We start from the raw sequence: 18,519 nt of genomic DNA, 5'->3' as shown, positions 1-18,519 counted from the left end.
GCCAGGAACCTGGGTTCAATTCCTCCGGGTGCTCCAGTTTCCTCCCACAGTCCGAAGATGTGCAGGTTAGGTGAATTTCCCATGCTAAATTGCCCGTAGTGTTAGGTGCATTAGTCAGGGGTAAACGAAGGGGAATGGGTCGAGGTGGGTTGCTCTTCGGAGGGTCAGTGTGGACTTGTTGGGCCGAAGGGCCTGTTTCCACACTGTAGGGAATCTAATCTGTTAGTGTTTTGTCCAGGAAAGTTGCAGGTTATAGTAAGTGAATCATTTGGCACAAAATCTTATCCACTGTATTTTCTCCCTTTGCTATTTTATAGAACGTGGGCATCATTGAGATATACAGCATGGAAACAGACCCTTCAGTCCAACCTGTCCATGCCGACCAGATATCCTAACCCAATGTAGTCCCACCTGCCAGCACCCAGCCCATATCCCTCCAAACCCTTCCTATTCATATACCCATCCAAATGCCTCTGAAATGTTACAATTGTACCAGAGTCCACCACTTCCTCTGGCAGCTCATGCCATTCAGGCACCACCCTCTGTGTGAAAACGTTGCCCCTTAAGTCTCTTTTATATCTTTCCCCTCTCACCCTAAACCTATGCCCTCTAGTTATGGACTCCCCGACCCCAGGGAAAAACATTTTGCCTATTTACCCTATCCATACCCCTCATAATTTTGTAAACCTCTATAAAGGTCACCCCTCAGCTTCCAACGCTCCAGGGAAAACAGCCCCAGCCTGTTCAGCCTCTCCCTATTGCTCAAATCCTCCAACCCTGGCAACATCCTTGTAAATCTCATTGTCAAGGCCAGCATTTGTTGCCCATTGCCCCAGGTGGCTTGGTCAGCCATTTCAGAGGGAGGTTAAGAGTCAAACACGTTGCCATTGGGTTGGCAGCACAAGTAGGCAAGACCTGGTAAGGATGGCAAATTTCCTTCCCTCAAAAGGGCCTTAATGAGCCAAATGGGATTCCACAACAAAGAATGATAATTCCGTAGAAATTGCTGGAAAAGCTCAGCAGATCTGGCAGCTTCTGTGGAAAGAAATCAGACTTAACCTTCCTCGGGTCACTCTGTTAACTCTGATTTCTTTCCAAAGATGCTGCCAGACCTGCTGAGCTTTTCCAGTAATCTCTATTTTTGTTTCTGATTTCCATCATCCAGAGTTTTTAATGATAGTTTCACAGTCACTATTACTGACACCAGTTTTTAATTCCATGTTTTATTAACGGAGTTCAATTCCAGTTCCCCCAGCTGCCATGGTAGGACTTAAACCTATGTCCCCAGAACATTAACAACACATAGAAATTGCTGCAGGAACCCAGATGTTGAAAGAGAAACACAGTTAACATTTCAAGTCTGATATTCTTCTGAAGAAGACTTCCATCTCCCTGATTATATCACAGTTTCCTTCTCCGATAGCATCATATTGCAAGGTTTGCTAGGTAATGATTCCGAGCTCGATCCAAATGATCCTTTGTTTGCCCTATATTGTATCATATTTTATCATAAAGAAGAATAGAGACACTGTTGATGACATTTTTCACAAGGATGAAGACCCTAGTGTGATATAATGGGAAAGAATATCTTCTCAGATTTCTGCATTAATCTGATGATGATCCCAAAGGGGTATTTCACAGACTGCCATCATTCTATAAATGCATAAGGCAACTGGAGATTTATTCAGATAGTTTCTTCTGCTCAGGCAACTGACAAAGCACTTTTAGACGATTAAACTGCCCCAAGTATCACTTCATAAAACCACAAGCACAGAAGGCAGCCTTCAGCCCATAAACACCTGTGTTGACTCTTTGAAAACCCCTGCAAATTGTTTCTTGTGCTTATCTACAATATACTAAATTCCGTTTTGAAGAATGCTGCACCAACAGGTTTATTTGGAGTAATAGCTTTCGGAGCGCTGCTCCTTCATCAGGTAGCTAGTGCTCCAAACGCTTGTACTTGCAGATAAACCTGTTGGATGATAATCTGGTGTTGTGTGACTTTTAACTTCGTTCACCCCAGCCCAATACCGGCAAGTCCACATCTTTTGAAGAATCTCCATCCACAGCCTTATGGATATTGCATGCTAGACAGCTCCAGGGATAGGTCCTATTTAAATCTTCCCTGCTCCCGAGCTCATTACTGATAGGAGGTCCTACTGTCAGTGACTACACTCCAACACCTCACAGTTTGTGCATCCACCTAGGTGGTACATTTTGGTGAAGTTTTCAACGGCTGGGGTTTCACAGCTGACAATAATTCAATCCTTGATGATACAAAACATGCAATGGAAAAATGATAAGCAACGCGAAGCCATTCCAATCTTCATCTCCAGGGGGGAGTGAGACTAACTACACCAGGTGAATGTAGCCCCTGAGGCACTGAATCCAAAAGCTAGCAAAGTCACTATTATTGTTGGTTATGACTGTCTCTAAATGGGACTTTATCTTACTGCAAGGCTGCAACAGGGTATGATCATGTCATGTAATGTGATATCACTTCCTGTGATGACAGAAAATGTCTAGTTTGCACATCACTGTAACCCCTTTAACTACAATCATCATCTTGAGCTCATGTCAATTCAGTCATAGAGTGGTACAGCACGGAACAGATCCTTTGGTCTAACTCGTCCATGCCGAACAGATATCCTAAATTAATCTAGTCTCATATGCTAGCATTTGGCCCATATTCCTCTAAACCATTCCTATTCATATAACCATCCAGATACCTTTTAAATGCTGTAATTGTACCAACCTCCACCACTTCCTCTGGCAGCTCATTCCATACATACACCTTCCTCTGCGTGAAAAATTAGCCCCGTAGGTCCCTTTTAAATCTTACCCCTCTTACCTTAAACCTATGCCCTCTAGTTTTGGACATCGCCACCCTGAGGAAAAGACGTTGTCTATTTAGCCTATCCACGTGCCTTATGATTTTATAAACCTCTATAAGGCCACCCCTCAGCCTCGGATGCTCCAGGGAAAACAGCCCCAGCCTACTCAGCCTCACCCTAGAGCCCATATCCTCCAACTCTGGTAATGTCTTTGTCAATCTTTTCTGAACACTTTCAAGTTTCACAACATCCTTCCTTCAGCACCGAGACCAGAATTAAATGCAGTATTCCAAAAGCAACTTAACCAATGTCCTGTACACAAGTGCAGCATGACCTCCCAACCCCTGTACTCAATACTCTGACCAATAAAGGAAAGCATACCAAAGGCCTTCTTCACTATTCTGTCTACCTGCGACTCCACTTTCAAGGAACTTTGAACCCATACTCCAAGGTCTCTCTGTGCAGCAACACTCCTCAGGACCTTAGCATTAAGTGTATAAATCCTGTACTGATTGCCTTTCCAAAATGCAGCACCTCGCATTTATCCAAATTAAACTCCATCAGCCACCTTCGGCCCATTGGCCCATCTGATCAAGGTCCCATTGTACTCTTAGGTAACCTTCTTCACTGTCCATTACACCTCCAATTTTGGTGTCATCTGCACGTTCATTAACTATAACTCCTATGTTCACACCTAAATCATTTATATAAAATGATGAAAAGCAGCGGGCCCAGCATGGTAAAAGCTAAACATGTCTCTCTGTGAGCAGAAGCATATGATTGAGTTTTCAATCTCCCTTTTACTAAAGACCATAAATTCTTTACAAAATGATAATGTCTGCAAGACAAATGGAAATAAATCCAAAGATATTTACTGAGACTTAGCATCACAAAGAAATGTGGAAAGTGTGGGATTTGTCCAGAGACACTTGTCGCTGATTTGCTTGTGGACGTAATGTGAGTAAATGCTAAAGGGGTTGTATGTGCTAAATTAAGTTGAATGTTTGGGAACCACAAGAGGTGTGCTCAAGTTAAACTCATCGCCCTCTCCCTCAGGGAGGAGGAAGCAAAAGGAATATTTGAAAACAAAATGCTGTGCAGAGTTCCTGCTGTCACCAATTGCTTAGTTGTTTGGTGTGGAGAGAGATCAGGTTCGGCCATTATCTTAACCCTACTCACTCCTGCAGCCAATCAATCAATTTACCAATCCACACTTGTGAATCAGGAATGACCATTTGGACCACGTTTCAGAGAGATGGAAACGCCTACAGAGCTGTAACCAGAAAAGTTGTGTTTTTAAGGAATGGAAGATGCAAAGGAGACTATAAAAGATTTGCCAAAATTATCCTCCTGTAAGAATATGCAGTGCACTAGTAAATATTATCAAACAACACAATGGCAATCTATGCAGTTAGTTGATAGTGTTATTTTATAGAGCACTTTTAAGAAAATGGGAACATTCACGGGTTGCTGACCTTGTTCAATTTGACAGGTTAATCCATAATATTATTTTGCAGCAATTTTGAAATTAACTCCAAAGTGAAACAGCAGTGGGCTGATGTGAAGGGATGGTCATGGCTGGACTTTCATATCTGATGGCAAGCGAAGCTATCCAGAAATAATAACACATCCTGGGCTTCCAGTGGGGCCACAGCTTACACTGACTGATCAGTAAAAGTAATAAATGACTGTCCAGTTGGGAGGAACGTAGTCCAAATCGGAGTCTCATACGGTTGCGATAAATTCAAAGAAAATTATTTCTTTTCAAACAAACATGTAAGCGTTCCCATTGTTCATTACACAGAAACCTGAATATTGGAAGCACTCCAAGTACTATACATTCCCAAAAAAAAACCTGAAGCTAATCATTGGGCTGGATCTTCAGAAGTTCTTTGTGATAAAATCAGAACTGAGAGTCATTATTTGAAGTTAGGAAAGCCTTAAGATCAACATAACTCCTGCTACCTGAATACAGCTGAAAAGAGAGACGTGTGGGAAAAGCTTTTCATCTTACATTCATCAGGACAAACACAAGAATGCCAAATTTCAAAATATCACAGCAAGTTACACCACAGATGAAAAGGCTGCTGATTGGTTAAGTCAACTCTGAGAACAAACTGCCACCTTTCTCTGTGAGTGCAGCTGGGGTATACTATTTCAGAACTGACCGGACACCTTTCTCAGTTTGACAGGGCGCTGAGCGTGACAACCGTTGAGGCAACAGCTTAGATCAAAGCTACAATTGTTCACCAAGGTGAATATAATGGATTGCATAGCCCCTAGGACAAGAGGAGTAGGAATGGTTTTGGGGATGGCCCAAGTGCTATAAATATGACAGATCATCTGATTGTCCATTTGCTGTATGTAGGACCCTACGGTGTACCAATTGACATCTTGTTCTCTTCCTACAGTCGGTCAAAATTAACTCACTGGCTGTAAATTGCTTTGGGACTTGAGGATGTATTAAGGAGCTACATAAATGCAATTACTTTGTTCTCTTTCTTTCTTTCTAACTGTAGAGTCACGTGAGCTTTTCTTCATTTCTCCCACCTTCACATACTCTTTTGGCTTTCAGAGCCAATTTTATATTTTGCTTGTTTGTTTATGATCTTTACATTTTACTACTTCCTTACAAAAGACCAAAGAATCAAAGAGCCCCTACAGTGTGGAAGCAGGCTGTTTGGCCCATCGAGTTCACAGTGACCCTCCAAAGAGCATCCCACCCAGATCCGTGCCCCCTACTCTATCCCTATTCCCACGGCCAATCCACCTAACCTCCGCATCTCTGGACTGAGACGAAACCAGAGCAAACACACGCAGACACAGGGAGAATGTGCAAACTCCACACAGACAGTCACCTGAGGCTGGAATCAAACCCGGTCCCCGGTGCTATGAGGCAGCAGTGCTATTCATGGAACCACAGTGCTGCCCTCAAAGAGTCTCAGATTTATTATATTACTTTTAAAGCTCCTGTCATTAGTTATAGAGAGATAGAGTCATAGAGCTATCCAGCATGGAAACAGATCCTTCAGTACAACCTGTCCACCCTGACCAGATATCCTAACCTAATCTAGTCCCATATCCCAGATCCCAGCACTTGGCCCATATCCCTCTAAACCCTTCCTATTCATATAGCCATCCAGATGCCTTTTCAATGTTGTAATTGCACCAGCCTCCACTACTTCCTCTGGCAGCTCATTCCAGACACACACCATCTTCTGTGTGAAAACGTTGCCCCTTGGGTCCCTTTTAAACCTTTCTCTTCTCACCCAAAACCTATGCCCTCCAGTTTTGGACACCCCTATCCTGGGGAAAAGATCTTGGCTATTCACCCTATCCATGCCCTTCACAATTTTACAAACCTCTCAAAACCTCAACCTCCGACGCATCAGGGAACACAGCCCTGTCTATTCAGCCTCTTCCTGTGGCTCAAACTCTCCAACATGCTTGTAAAATTTAATCAGGCTATTTCCACACACCAGGATTCACCAAATATTTGGAATGAATGAGCAATTAGTCTGTTTTTTTTTGTAGTAACAAAGCTTCCTGGCTTTGTTAAATAGTGGCATGGGGTACAGCCACCTAAACACGAAGACGTTTACCAACTGTGCTTTTTGGTCATTCGCATAGCCGCAAAATTCCTCTTGATAGGAGTGAGATTAATGATTTTAATTGTCAATAAAAAGCTCACGTCATCCCCTTGCAATCAATCCCCAAAGTCTATCCCATGTTGGAGCACTTTCTAACCTCTGTTCAACATTTAGCTTTTTCTTATTTTGAATGCATATCCCCTGCTATTGCTCCCACTTAACTTTCTATGCCCTTTACCATCTTCTGCACTCATGCAAAAGTCCCCCCCCCCTTACTGGAGGACACCTTTATGATTAATTGAATGTTTATTATTCCCCCTATAATCCATACACAGAAAGAGCATCAGACTGACACTTCAAGTTAACTAGCCATATCTATATTTATGAAGTTTGAAACAAAAAAGTGACTCACTGCAGAACAGGTTCGTGTGTTAGAATCATCCAAAACCTGTGGAAAGACTAGGATGCCTTACACTCTAACGTGCTATCAACATTTGGCTTCCAGGCAATAAGATCCTGTCATTGGTTCTGTAGTCTGCCTAGTTGTAAGCCAAAATTCCTCACCCAGTGTTACAAAGACAAAGAAGATTTAGCAACATCATGGAACACTAACACTCGGTTAGAACCCCACAACAGACATCATTGCTTTGGAACTCATGACCCCATTATTTCAGATCAGGACCCCTCCACAATTTTGGAGTAGGGTAGGGGAGGTTCCAACTCAAAATTTAAGAAGACCCCATCTTAAAGAATCCTGTGATGAGGGTTCATTGTTTAGATGCATGCAGGCTGAGTTTGAACAGTGGGAGAATAGACAAATATTCTTGATTCTGTTTAGCGCGTCTGAGGAGCAGAGCGTTTCTGTGGAGGTTAAATACTCCACAATAGGCCACAAAATATGTACAATAGGTTTAGTGACCTGAATGGTCTCTATGCTTTCTTACTTCCCAGAAGAGAGTCTCTCCCCTCAGAACAGTTTGTTGCTTTACTGCTGTGGCCACACAATCTCATCTGGGTTACTCAGAATCCTGAAACGTTTGAAATATAAATGCATCCATGTCCAATTATCTAAAGCTCTCAAAGAAGCAAAATATCCTGAAGCATTTCACACCATGATAGTTAAATAAAATTTAAAACCAAGAAAGATTTGATCAATGACAGAGGTTTCCTGGTGCTTTCCAATGGGAGAGGTTGAGTATTTTGAGGTGATTTCAATGTGTGGAGTTAATGAAATGGTGGGTACATGGAAATGACCCAGATTTGAGAAGTGCACAGGTCCTGGAGAGAGGGGTTGGGCTGGAGGAGATTACAGGTTTAGGGAAGGGCGAGGCCGTGGAGGGACTTGAAAACGAACACAAGAATTTGAAGACAGGCTCTCAGCCCATTATGGCCTCAATACAAGTCACTGAGCACTAGGGTAACAGGCAGGGGGGGGTAGAGTCAGGAAATATCTTTCCTCTTCTCCAGACAACGGCAGGTTCCCTGGTGATAATTCTCCAAATCACAGCAACATTCCTTGGCTTTTTACTTTGGGTAAGGAATGGAGGCAGGCTTCGAGTCAACTTTAATGGAAGCAGGTTAAAAAAAAAAAATCACACAACACCAGGTTATAGTCCAACAGGTTTATTTGGAAGCACTAGCTTTCGGAGTGCTGCTCCTTCATCAGGTGACTTACATATAAAAGAACAGAAACAACCAGCATATCCCATTATAAAAGATGAAAGTTTTAAGCTAAGATGGATCACATCTCCATGACACTGGACTCCTTTGGCTATAAATTCTGTGAGCATGATCTTAACCTCCACAACTACCTGATGAAGGAGCGATGCTCCAAAGGCTAGTGCTTCCAAATAAACCTGTTGGACTATAGCCTGGTGTTGTGTGACTTTTAACTTTGTCCACCCCAGTCCAACACCAACAACTCCAAATTAATGACAGTAAGTATTGGACTCTTTCCTCGTGGTGTTCATCTGATCCACATCCTACCGTCTAGTCAACCACAGGCACTTTTACAGGAATGGAAATACATTCCTCTCCATAATGTAGATAAAAGGGTATTATTATAGAGGCGGATTTTGCAGTGATGGAGAGGATATGGGATCAGAGCCCCAATGAGCTGCAATGGCAAAGCTGACACATTAAATTTAGGCAAAGATCAGAGGGGGGATGTCCCATCATACTTAGATTATACAACAACAATAGTTCATTATTTCCATAATAACATCAACACAAATGAGCACCCCAATGGCCCAGACTCATGTGATACTGAGCATTAAGGACCACAATGGGTCCCTGGAATATTTGAATTTCGAAAGAATGGACATTGTACATTGTTACTGTTCAATACTGACTCCAATGGGACCAGTTAAAAATCAATGATTGAAATGGCCTGATAGAACTGGAGGAGTGGGAAAGGGAAATTGTCAGCAGAGAAATAGTAATATATCCTTAATGGATATGCAGTAAGATCTCCATCTCTAAACAAACAGTCATTCCATCCTCATGCTGTGAAAATTCTACGGGTTTTTCCTGGTCCAATCAGACATCCCAAAGCTGGACTTGAACAAACCTTTCATGGTGTTTCTCCTGCTTAATGTTCTCACTATTAGTAGCTCCAATTTGTTTTCTGATTGTCTGACTTGCTTTGTCTTGCTATTAAGAACCTTCTATTTCATACTTACAGCTATAGTACTGGCATCCGGCTAACAGAAAAATTGCCCATATTTGACATAGCCACAAATATCAGGATAAATCGAGCCTATGCAGGATAAATTACCACTCTATCAGCCTCCTTTCAATCATAATAAAACAAGGCAAGGGGACATGAGCAGTGCCATCGAGCATCAATGACTCACTGATAACCTGCTATGGGCACACAGCTCACATTTCACCACAACCTTTAAGATCCTGACCTTATCACAGCCTTGATGGTGATGTAGATGTGAGAGCTGAATGTCAAAGGAGATGCAAGAGTAACTGCCCTTGATATTAAGATAGCAAGGAGCCTGAGCAAAACTGAAGTCAATGGAAGGTCAGGAACAATTACGTTGAATGCCATCAAAGATGGCTGTGATTGTCAGAAACTAGTAATCACTGTCCCCTGCCAGGAGCTACTCAAACATTAAAAAAGATTTGCAACTTTGTCTCACCTTTCAAAATGTGAAGTTTTTAACTTAAGCATAGTGAAATTTAGGAACGATTTTTAGGTATTTCATCAATATGCTCCCTACTATCAGAAGGTCAGGGTGTGGACTGACAGACAATGCCACAATCTACAACTCTATTCACAATCCTCTGATAATAAAGTAATTCATGCCAATCTACAGCAGGACCCGAACAACATCGAATTCAGGGCTTAGAAATGGCAGCTATCATTTATTCCTGATTTGGAGGTGCCGGTGTTAGACTGGGGTGTACAAAGTTAGAAATCATATAACACCAGGTTATAGTCCAACAGGTTTAATTGGAAGCACTAACATTTGGAGTGCTGCTCCTTCATCAGGTGGTTGTACATTTACTCCAGTAGCCACCAAGTAACAACCCAAATTGAATATGAGCAAGACTCCACTTGCTGGAAAGATCAGTCCAGAAGTCAGATAGACTATTCCCCATCAATCTGGATTAGTCCAGCTACTACAGTATACAAGAAGCTTGAGGGCATCCACGACAGAGCAGTTCTCTCAATTAGTGCCATTGAATACAATGTTCCACAATCTATCACCAGTACACTCTGGCTGCTATATGTGTGATCTTTCAGACAGCAATAATCTAGCAAGGTTACTTGAACACCTCCTTAACCTGCACTTTACCAGTCATAGAGATGTACAGCAAGGAAACAGACCCTTCGGTCCAACCCGTCCATGCCAACCAGACATCCCAACCCAATCTAGTCCCACCTGCCAACACCTGGCCCATATCCCTCCAAACCCTTCCTATTCATATACCTATCCAAATGCCTCTTAAATGTTGCAATTGTAACAGCCTCGTTCTGGACTCCCTGCCCCAGGGAAAAGACTTTGTCTACTTATCCTATCCATGCCCCTCATAATTTTATAAACCTCTATAAGGTCACCCCTCAGCCTCCGACGCTCCAGGGAAAACAGCCCCAGCCTATTCAGCATCTCCTTGTAGCTCAGATCCTCCAATCCTGGCAACATCCTTGTAAATATTTTCTGAACTCTTTCAAGTTTCACAACATCTTTCTGATAGGAAGGAGACCAGAATTGCATGCAATATTCCAACAGTGGTAAAAACAATGACTGCAGATGCTGAAAATCAAATACTGGATTAGTGGTGCTGGAAGAGCACAGCAGTTCAGGCAGCATCCAACGAGCAGCGAAATCAACGTTTCGGGCAAAAGCCCTTCATCAGGAAATGATGAAGGGCTTTTGCCCGAAACGTTGATTTCGCTGCTCGTTGGATGCTGCCTGAACTGCTGTGCTCTTCCAGCACCACTAATCCAGTAAATATTCCAACAGTGGCCTAACTAATGTCCTGTACAGCCGCAACATGACCTCCCCCCAACTTCTGTACTCAATACTCTCACCAATAAAGGAAAGTATACCAAACGCCTTCTTCATATCCTATCTATCTGCGACTGCACTTTCAAGAAGCTATGAACCTGTACTCCAAGGTCTCTTTGTTCAGCAACACTCCCTAAGACCATACCATTAAGTGTATAAGTCCTGCTAAGTTTGCTTTCCCAAAATGCAGCACCTCGCATTTATCTGAACCAGTCAAGAACAGAAAATGGCACATGAACTTCATTACCTGCAATTCACATATCATCCCATCTTGGATGTCATTCTGTAATGTCTATTAATTCACCAAAGCTGGATCAGAATCGATGTTCATAGACTATTGAGGTTCATAGAATCCCTACAGTGTGGAAGCAGGCCATTTGAACCTTCGAGTGCACACCGACCCTCCAAAGAGCATCCCACCAAGTCCCATAACCTCACATTCCCAATGGCTGACCCACCTAACCTGTACGTTTTTGGACTGTGGGAAGAAACCAGAGCACCCAGAGGAAACCCAAACAGACACAGGCAGAATATGCAAACTCCACACAGACGGTAGCCAGAGGGTGGAATCAAAGCCGAGTACCTGGTGCTGTGAGGCACCAGTGCTAACCACTGAGCCACCTGCAATTCCTGACTCCACGCAACATTGCAAGACCACGGTGGTTCAATGGGTAGGCTATGGTAGATAGAACAAGTCAGAAGAGCATTGGAGAGGATTAGCTCAAGGCAACCAAGAATGGTTAAAATTACATAAATGTGTCTCATGAACAGCATCAGCATTCTGAGAATTAAATAAAAATTACAAAGTTATTTCTCCTGAAGTTTACTCTGAGCTTTAGCCTGTAAGCTAGGTGTGTGTTGCTACCCTCTGTTACTGAGCCAAAGTTACCCAATCCAACCCGTGTTTTGGAAGTAATCCAGAATCCAGTAACCGAGGTGTGTCAGTACCAGTAAATGTAAACCATGAAAACAAAAAGAAATACAGATTTAAACTTTGTGTGTAGCCATCAAATCTGCGATAGCCACAAACTTAATAAGAACAAAAAAAAACTTTCCAATAGATATTGTGAAATGGACTTTGCTTTCACAAAAAACCGTGTTCTCCCACGACATTATAGTGGTTGTTCCATTGTTCAACAACTTCCTTGCAACTAGAGAGCAGGTAATAAACAAGGTCGTATTTTGCTTTATTCAAGACAACTGAAGATAAATTGGGCCATTCAGATTATCTTAGTTTCTAATCCTTACAAGTCCCTCCCTTCCAGCATCCAACGAATCTTTAACGATTCCTGGGTTTAGCACCATCGAAAAGTTACAGCACTGAAAGGAGGCATATCATGTGTGTGCCAACTGAACAAACCAGGCACTCATTCTGATCCCACTTTCCAACACCTAATCCATAGTCTTGCAAGTTACCGCACTTCAGGTGTAGACCCAAATTCCTTTAAATGATTTGAGGGTTTCCACCTCAATCACCAGACTGAAGTTATACCTATTGGATCGGTCTATCCATTCCAAGAATCTGTCGATCTTTATGTTGGTATATGAAGCAAAGATTTGCCTTTTAAACTTGCAAGTCCTTATCCTACTCTTTGTAATGTAATTTTCCAGGTTGAATTTACCCATTTGATTAGGTGTATTCTATTCCTGAAGTTCAGAATAGTATAGCAACTGGTATTAAGGCTAATAAAATACAAACAAAAAGAATATGAAATTCAAATGCAAATTATTCCTTAGAACACCTTAAGGATGGCAGAACAGGTGATGTGCCACAGCTGCAGCATGTGGGAGTTCCTGGTTGACATTTTGGTCCAGAACAAACTTGTGTGCAGTAGGTTGGAGGAGGTACCGCTCAGAGTTTAGGAGCTGGAGACTGAACTACACTTGCTGCAGTGCTTCAAAGTGAAGGCAGGTTATTTGGATTCTTTGCACCAGAATGCAGTCACACCTCTTCAAGCTAGGTCATCTGATTTGGTCAGTGTTCAGGGAGAGCCAATGAGGCGGGCAGAGGCACCCACAGGGCAAGAGCTTTAGCCTATGAAACTCTCCAATAGGTCTGAGGTTCTTTCAGCTTGTCTGGATGACAGTGAGGGTTGTTAGAATGGAGTTATCTGACCATGGCACCAAGGTATAGGAAGCCACTCAAGGGCCGGTGGGGAATAAGAAGGAATGTGATGGTTGCAGCGGACAGTACAGTGAAGAGGATTCATAGGATCCCCACAGTGTGGAAATAGGTCCTTCGGCCCAACAACTGCACAATGACACTCCGACCAGTAACCCACCCAGACCCATTCCCCTACCCTATTACGCTACATTTACCCCTGACTGATTGACACCGCTCTCTGTAGCAAAGAGTGAGTTCAGACAGCTGTGTTTCCTGCCTGATACCATAGTTCAGGACAAGTCATCAGTGCTCGAGAGAATCCAGTTGTTTTGGTTCCGTATAGATACCAATAACATAGGCAGGACAAAGAGGAAGTTCTTCATAGTCAGTAGTCATGATATAGGCATCAAATTAAAAAGCAGAACCTCAAAAATCATGATCACTGCATTAATTCCTGAGCTACGTGCAAATTGACATAAGACAAGTCAGATTAGAAAAATCAATGTAGAGTACAAAGACTGGTGTGGGTTCTGGTTCATGGGCACCAGCAGCAGTACAGGGCAAAGTAGCATCTGTACCTTTAGAAGGATCTTCAGCTAAACCTTGCTGGGGCTGGTGTTCCCGTCACCTGCATAACTAGGGAAATAGAGAGGATTTTCAACTCAATAGTGGGGGCAAGGAATCAAACTTGGAAAGATGAGGTGAAACGTAAGGCCAAAGTGAAATGTGTTAATAAGGGAAACAATAAACAGACCCTAACAGGAAATGATGGAAAGTACAATACTAAGAATCAGTCAGCAGATCAGATTATAATTTACAAAGACAGTAAACAGATAAAACTGAAGACTCTAAATCAGAATGTCTGTAGCATTCAACATGAAACAGATGAACTGAGAGTGCAAACAGAAAATAATAACTACAGTCTCATATCCATCGTAGAGACATGGATTAAGAATTGAATCTCGAATGGTAAAAGATATTTAAATATATCAGGAAATTAGGAAAAAGGTGGAGGGATGGCTCTGTTAATTCACAATTATATTAGCACAATGGAGAGGGATTATCTAAATTTAGGAAGTCAAGCTGCGCAAACAATTTGGGCAGGAATGAGTAATGACAAATGCAAGAAGTCAGTCAAAGGATTGAATGACAGGCCTTCCAACAGTAACCAGGCGGTTTGGTGGAACATAAAGGAAGAAATAATGAGGTGTCATCAGCAAGTTAAAACAATAATCATCATGGGTGGTTTTAATCTACACACCAACTGGAAAGATCAGATTGGCAAAGTTAAAAATCACACAACACCAGGTTATAGTCCAACAGGTTTAATTGGAAGCACATTAGCTTTCGGAGCGACGGTCCTCCAGAGCGATAGTCTATCACCTGATGAAGGAGCGTCGCTCCGAAAGCTAGTGTGCTTCCAATTAAACCTGTTGGACTATAACCTGGTGTTGTGTGATTTTTAACTTTGTACACCCCAGTCCAACACCGGCATCTCCAAATCAAGATTGGCAAAGGCAGCCTAAATGAGGAGTCCACAGAATGTTTTCAGGATAATTTCTTAGAACAACATGTTCAAGGGCCAACCAGAGAGTTAGCTTTACCGGATCTGGTCTTGTGCAACAAATACGATTAATTAATGATCGTATAGTGAAAGTGCCCCTGAGTAACACTGGCAATAATACGGTTGAATTTTACACTCAGTTTGAGGGAGAGAAAAGTGGGTTTGGGTTTTTGTAAAAATGTAAATAAGAGAAATTATGAAGGTTGAAAGTTGAATTGGCTGAAGGTCTTGGTAAATTAGGTGAAACCAAACCAAAATAACAAGCCTGCAATTGTACAAAGACAGGTGGCAGGTTAGAATATTGGATGAAATGTAAAAAGCAGCAAAGGGGAAATCAGTGAATGTACTGTATTTAGATTTTCAGAAGGCATTTGACAGGGCACACATCAAAGGTTATTATGGAAAGTAAAAGCTTCTGGTGCACGGGATAGCAAATTGGCTGACTCAGAGGAAGCAGTGTTGATGGTTGGCAATGGTTAAGAAGCAGTGTGCCACAGATATCAGTGCTGGTACATCAACTGTTTACAATTTATATAAAAAACTTAGATGAAGGGAGACAAGAACAGTTACCAGAGTTGCAGATGACACAAAGACAGGCAGGAAAGCTAAGTTGTAAGGAGGATATAAGAATAGGATATAAGAGTAGAAAATATAAATCAAGTGAGTGGGAAAAATGGACAATATTGTGGAAAAATGTGAAATTCTCTGGTTTAACAGGAAAAATATTTCTTAAACTGATCTAAATGGCAAAAGATTGCAGAGCTCAGAGATGCAGAGATCTGGGTGTCCTTGTGCATGAATAGCAAAAGGTTGGTACAGAGGTACAGCAAGTCATCAGGTAAACAAAATGGAACGTTATCCTTTGGCAAGACTTTAACACAAAAGTTAAGAGGTTGTGCTTCAGTTATCCAGACAGACCACATCTGGAATACTGTGCAGAGTACTGAACACCTCACTTAAGGATGTAAATGGGTTGAGGCAGTTCAAGGAAGGTTCATTCAACCATATCCACTGGAATTCAGAAGAATAAGAGAAAATTTGATTGTAATATAAAAGATCTTGTGAGGTACTTAAAAGGTAAATATGAAGAGGATGTTTGATCTCACTTGAGGAGCTGTTTAAAAATCAGGAGTGACCCATTTAAAACTGGGATCAGGTAGAAAACAATTCTTAGGCTTGAGAGTCTTTGCAACTCTCATTCTAAAAAGTAAGCACAACATTTTTAAGGCAGAGATAAATTCTTGATCAGTAAGGGGGTGACCGCTTATCAGAGATAAGTGGGAATGTGAATTTGAGGTTACACTCAGATCAGCCAAGATCTTATGGGAAAGTGAGCACTGCAGATGCTGGAGACCAGAGTCAAGATTATAGTGGTGCTGGATAAGCACAGCAGGTCAGAGGAAAAATCGACATTTCGGGCAGGAGCCCTTCAGAGGGAATGGTGGACTAGGTTGGAGGGACTGAATGGACGACTTTCCCTACTTCCTATGCTCCTATTTAACAAACTTTAAATGGGGGGGTGGGGCAAAGGAATTATAGAGAAGAGTAAAAGGGAAGGGGAAGCTAGGCAATAACTGAACCACGGTGGTCAGTGCTCCCTTACGTGTACAATCCTTCGATTTGCCTCATGTTTAAACAGTGGTTTCAGAACCTGAGAGGAAACAGAAGAACATGGGAAAACGAGGCATGGGGGAGGGGTAAGTGGCAACAGGAAGCAGGTAACAGCACGATGAATTATTTTCACAGGCAAAACCCCAATCCTCTACTTGGGAGCAAGTTAAACAACTGTTTGGAAAGTGGCCGCTGACAGGAAGCGAAATGAACTTTAATTTTGAAGGGAGCATTCAAAAATTCCTTCGCGCGACTGATACAATCCAACACATGTTTCCGGCTGGAGGAATGCTCTTTTTTTTTGTTTCAGAAGCTTGCTCAGATCTTGACAAAAAAAAGTGTCCTCCCCGCGACTGATTTTTACCCAGTCCCTGCAAATCCCCCACCCCCCAGTGCAGCAGCCGCCCAAGACAGAACGGAGAAGGCCGACTTTTTTAAAAATAAGAAAGAACATACACACATCCACATAAAATACAAATCCGACCCAATGCAAGCCATCCCGAGGTGGGAGGTGGTTAAATCTCCCCGGATCCCATTGCATCCCTTGACCAAACGCTAATTGTCGCCCCCCTCCTCTATCCTCCAGCGCCCAGGATCCCCGGGACCACTCACCGGCAAAGCAGAGGCTAGAATCAGGCACCCCCTCACTCTCGGTCCCCTCTCCTCCTGTCCGCAGATCGGGCCAGCTCAGCCCCTCTTCCCACCCCCACCCCTCGGGCTCCTTCCGTGAAGCGGTCTCTCTGGTCAAGTTTGGCAGAGGTTGGGCTGGGCTAAGAGGCGGCTTGTCATGTTCTCCTCTCCCTCTCCGTGTCTTCTCCAGCGCGTCGAGGTCAACAGATGGAAATGGAGATGGAGCGGATTCAGAGAGGGTTCTGGCTCAATCACAGAGGGAGAGGGAAGAAGAGAGAGAGAGAGAGAGAGCAATGCAGCTTCCTAGTGGAGATCCTGGAGAAATGCAATTCCTGCTCCCGATCACTTCACCAGGCGGAGTGAGCAAAACCCTCCGCTTGTGTTAAGAACCGCAAAGCTCTTGGTTTTTATTGAAAGACTCTGATTTATGAAACGTTAAGCAATATTGGTTTATTAAGCGCCGCGAAACTCCGATTTATTAAACGCTGTAACAGACTCTGGTTTATTTATTAGTACAAAACTGCTTTATTAGACGCTGCAAAACTCGGTGTGATGAAGAAGTGCAAAACATACTCTGGTTTGTTATGCCCGACAAATGCTTTATTCAGCCCCCTGCAAAACACTGCTTTGTTAAACACAGTAAAATCGCCACTTTATAGTACTGCAGTAGTCTGGTTTATTTGCAGTAGTTTGTAACCCCTGTAAACAAGCTCTTGTGAAGTCAGCGCTATTTGATCTACCAATTCTTTTGTTGCAATGTGATTTATCAATCGTCATATTGTGCCAACACAATTGGCCGCATTTGATTTGTTTCTTACACACTGAAGAAATTACGTAAATGCATCTTTTCGTGTTTAGTATTTGTTTATACCGTTTAAAAATCCCAAGACGAAATGTGAGGTTTTCTTTGATTGGGGAAGGACTACAATTATTGCTTACTCCAAGCTGTCCTGAGAAGAAATGGAGGTGAAAGGTCACTGGTCTGAAACGTTAGTTCTGGTTTTTTTTCTTCCACAGATGCTGCCTAATCTCCCGGGCTTGGAGAGACAGCACGAAAACAGACCCTTCAGCCCAACTCTTCTACGCAGACGAAGTTTCCCAAACTAGTCCCATTTGTTTGCATTTGGCCCGAATCCCTCTAAATCTTTCCTATTCAGGTCTCTATCCAAATGTCTTCTAAATGTTGTAACTGTACCTGTATCTGACACTTTCTCTGGCATTTAATTCTTCTTAGAGTCATAGAGATGTACGGCATGGAAACAGACCCTTCGGTCCACCCGTCCATGCCGAACAGATATCCCAACCTAATCTAGTCTGACCTGCCAGCACCCGGTCCATATCCATCCAAACCTTTCCTATTCATTTACCCATCCAAATGCCTTTTAAATGTTGCAATTGTACCAGCCTCCACCACTTCCTCTGGCAGCTCATTCCATACACGTACCACCCTCTGCGTGAAAAAGTTGCCCCTTAGGTATCTTTTATATCTTTCCCCTCTCACCCTAAACCTATGCCCTCTAGTTCTGGACTCCCCAACACCAGGGAAAAGACTTTGTCTATTTATCCTATCCATGCCCCTCATAATTTTGTAAACATCTATAAGGTCACCCCCCAGCCTCCGAAGTTCCAGCCTGTTCAGCCTCTCCCTGTAGCTCAAATCCTC

General features: G+C 42.7%; 1 protein-coding gene and 1 long non-coding RNA gene across 2 annotated transcripts in view; one reads left to right on the top strand and one right to left on the bottom strand.

The window, feature by feature from the left end:
* Window positions 1-17,143, bottom strand: part of cuedc1b (CUE domain containing 1b) — a 158,100-nt gene extending 140,957 nt beyond the window's left edge. Inside the window, exon 1 of the mRNA XM_072589812.1 lies at window positions 16,839-17,143. The gene's annotated coding sequence lies outside the window, so the exon portion shown is untranslated. The remainder of the gene's footprint in view (window positions 1-16,838) is intronic.
* On the top strand, window positions 16,167-17,517 carry LOC140491518 (uncharacterized). Its single transcript, XR_011963325.1, has 2 exons — window positions 16,167-16,312; window positions 17,047-17,517. It is a non-coding gene; the product is annotated as an uncharacterized lncRNA (long non-coding RNA).
* The last annotated feature ends 1,002 nt before the right edge of the window (window positions 17,518-18,519 follow it).

This window comes from Chiloscyllium punctatum, chromosome 19 (assembly GCF_047496795.1).
Source record: "Chiloscyllium punctatum isolate Juve2018m chromosome 19, sChiPun1.3, whole genome shotgun sequence".
Classification (NCBI taxonomy): Eukaryota; Metazoa; Chordata; class Chondrichthyes; order Orectolobiformes; family Hemiscylliidae; genus Chiloscyllium; species Chiloscyllium punctatum.
The sequence above is the reverse complement of the archived record's forward strand: the minus strand, read 5'-3'. Positions and strand labels throughout refer to the sequence as shown.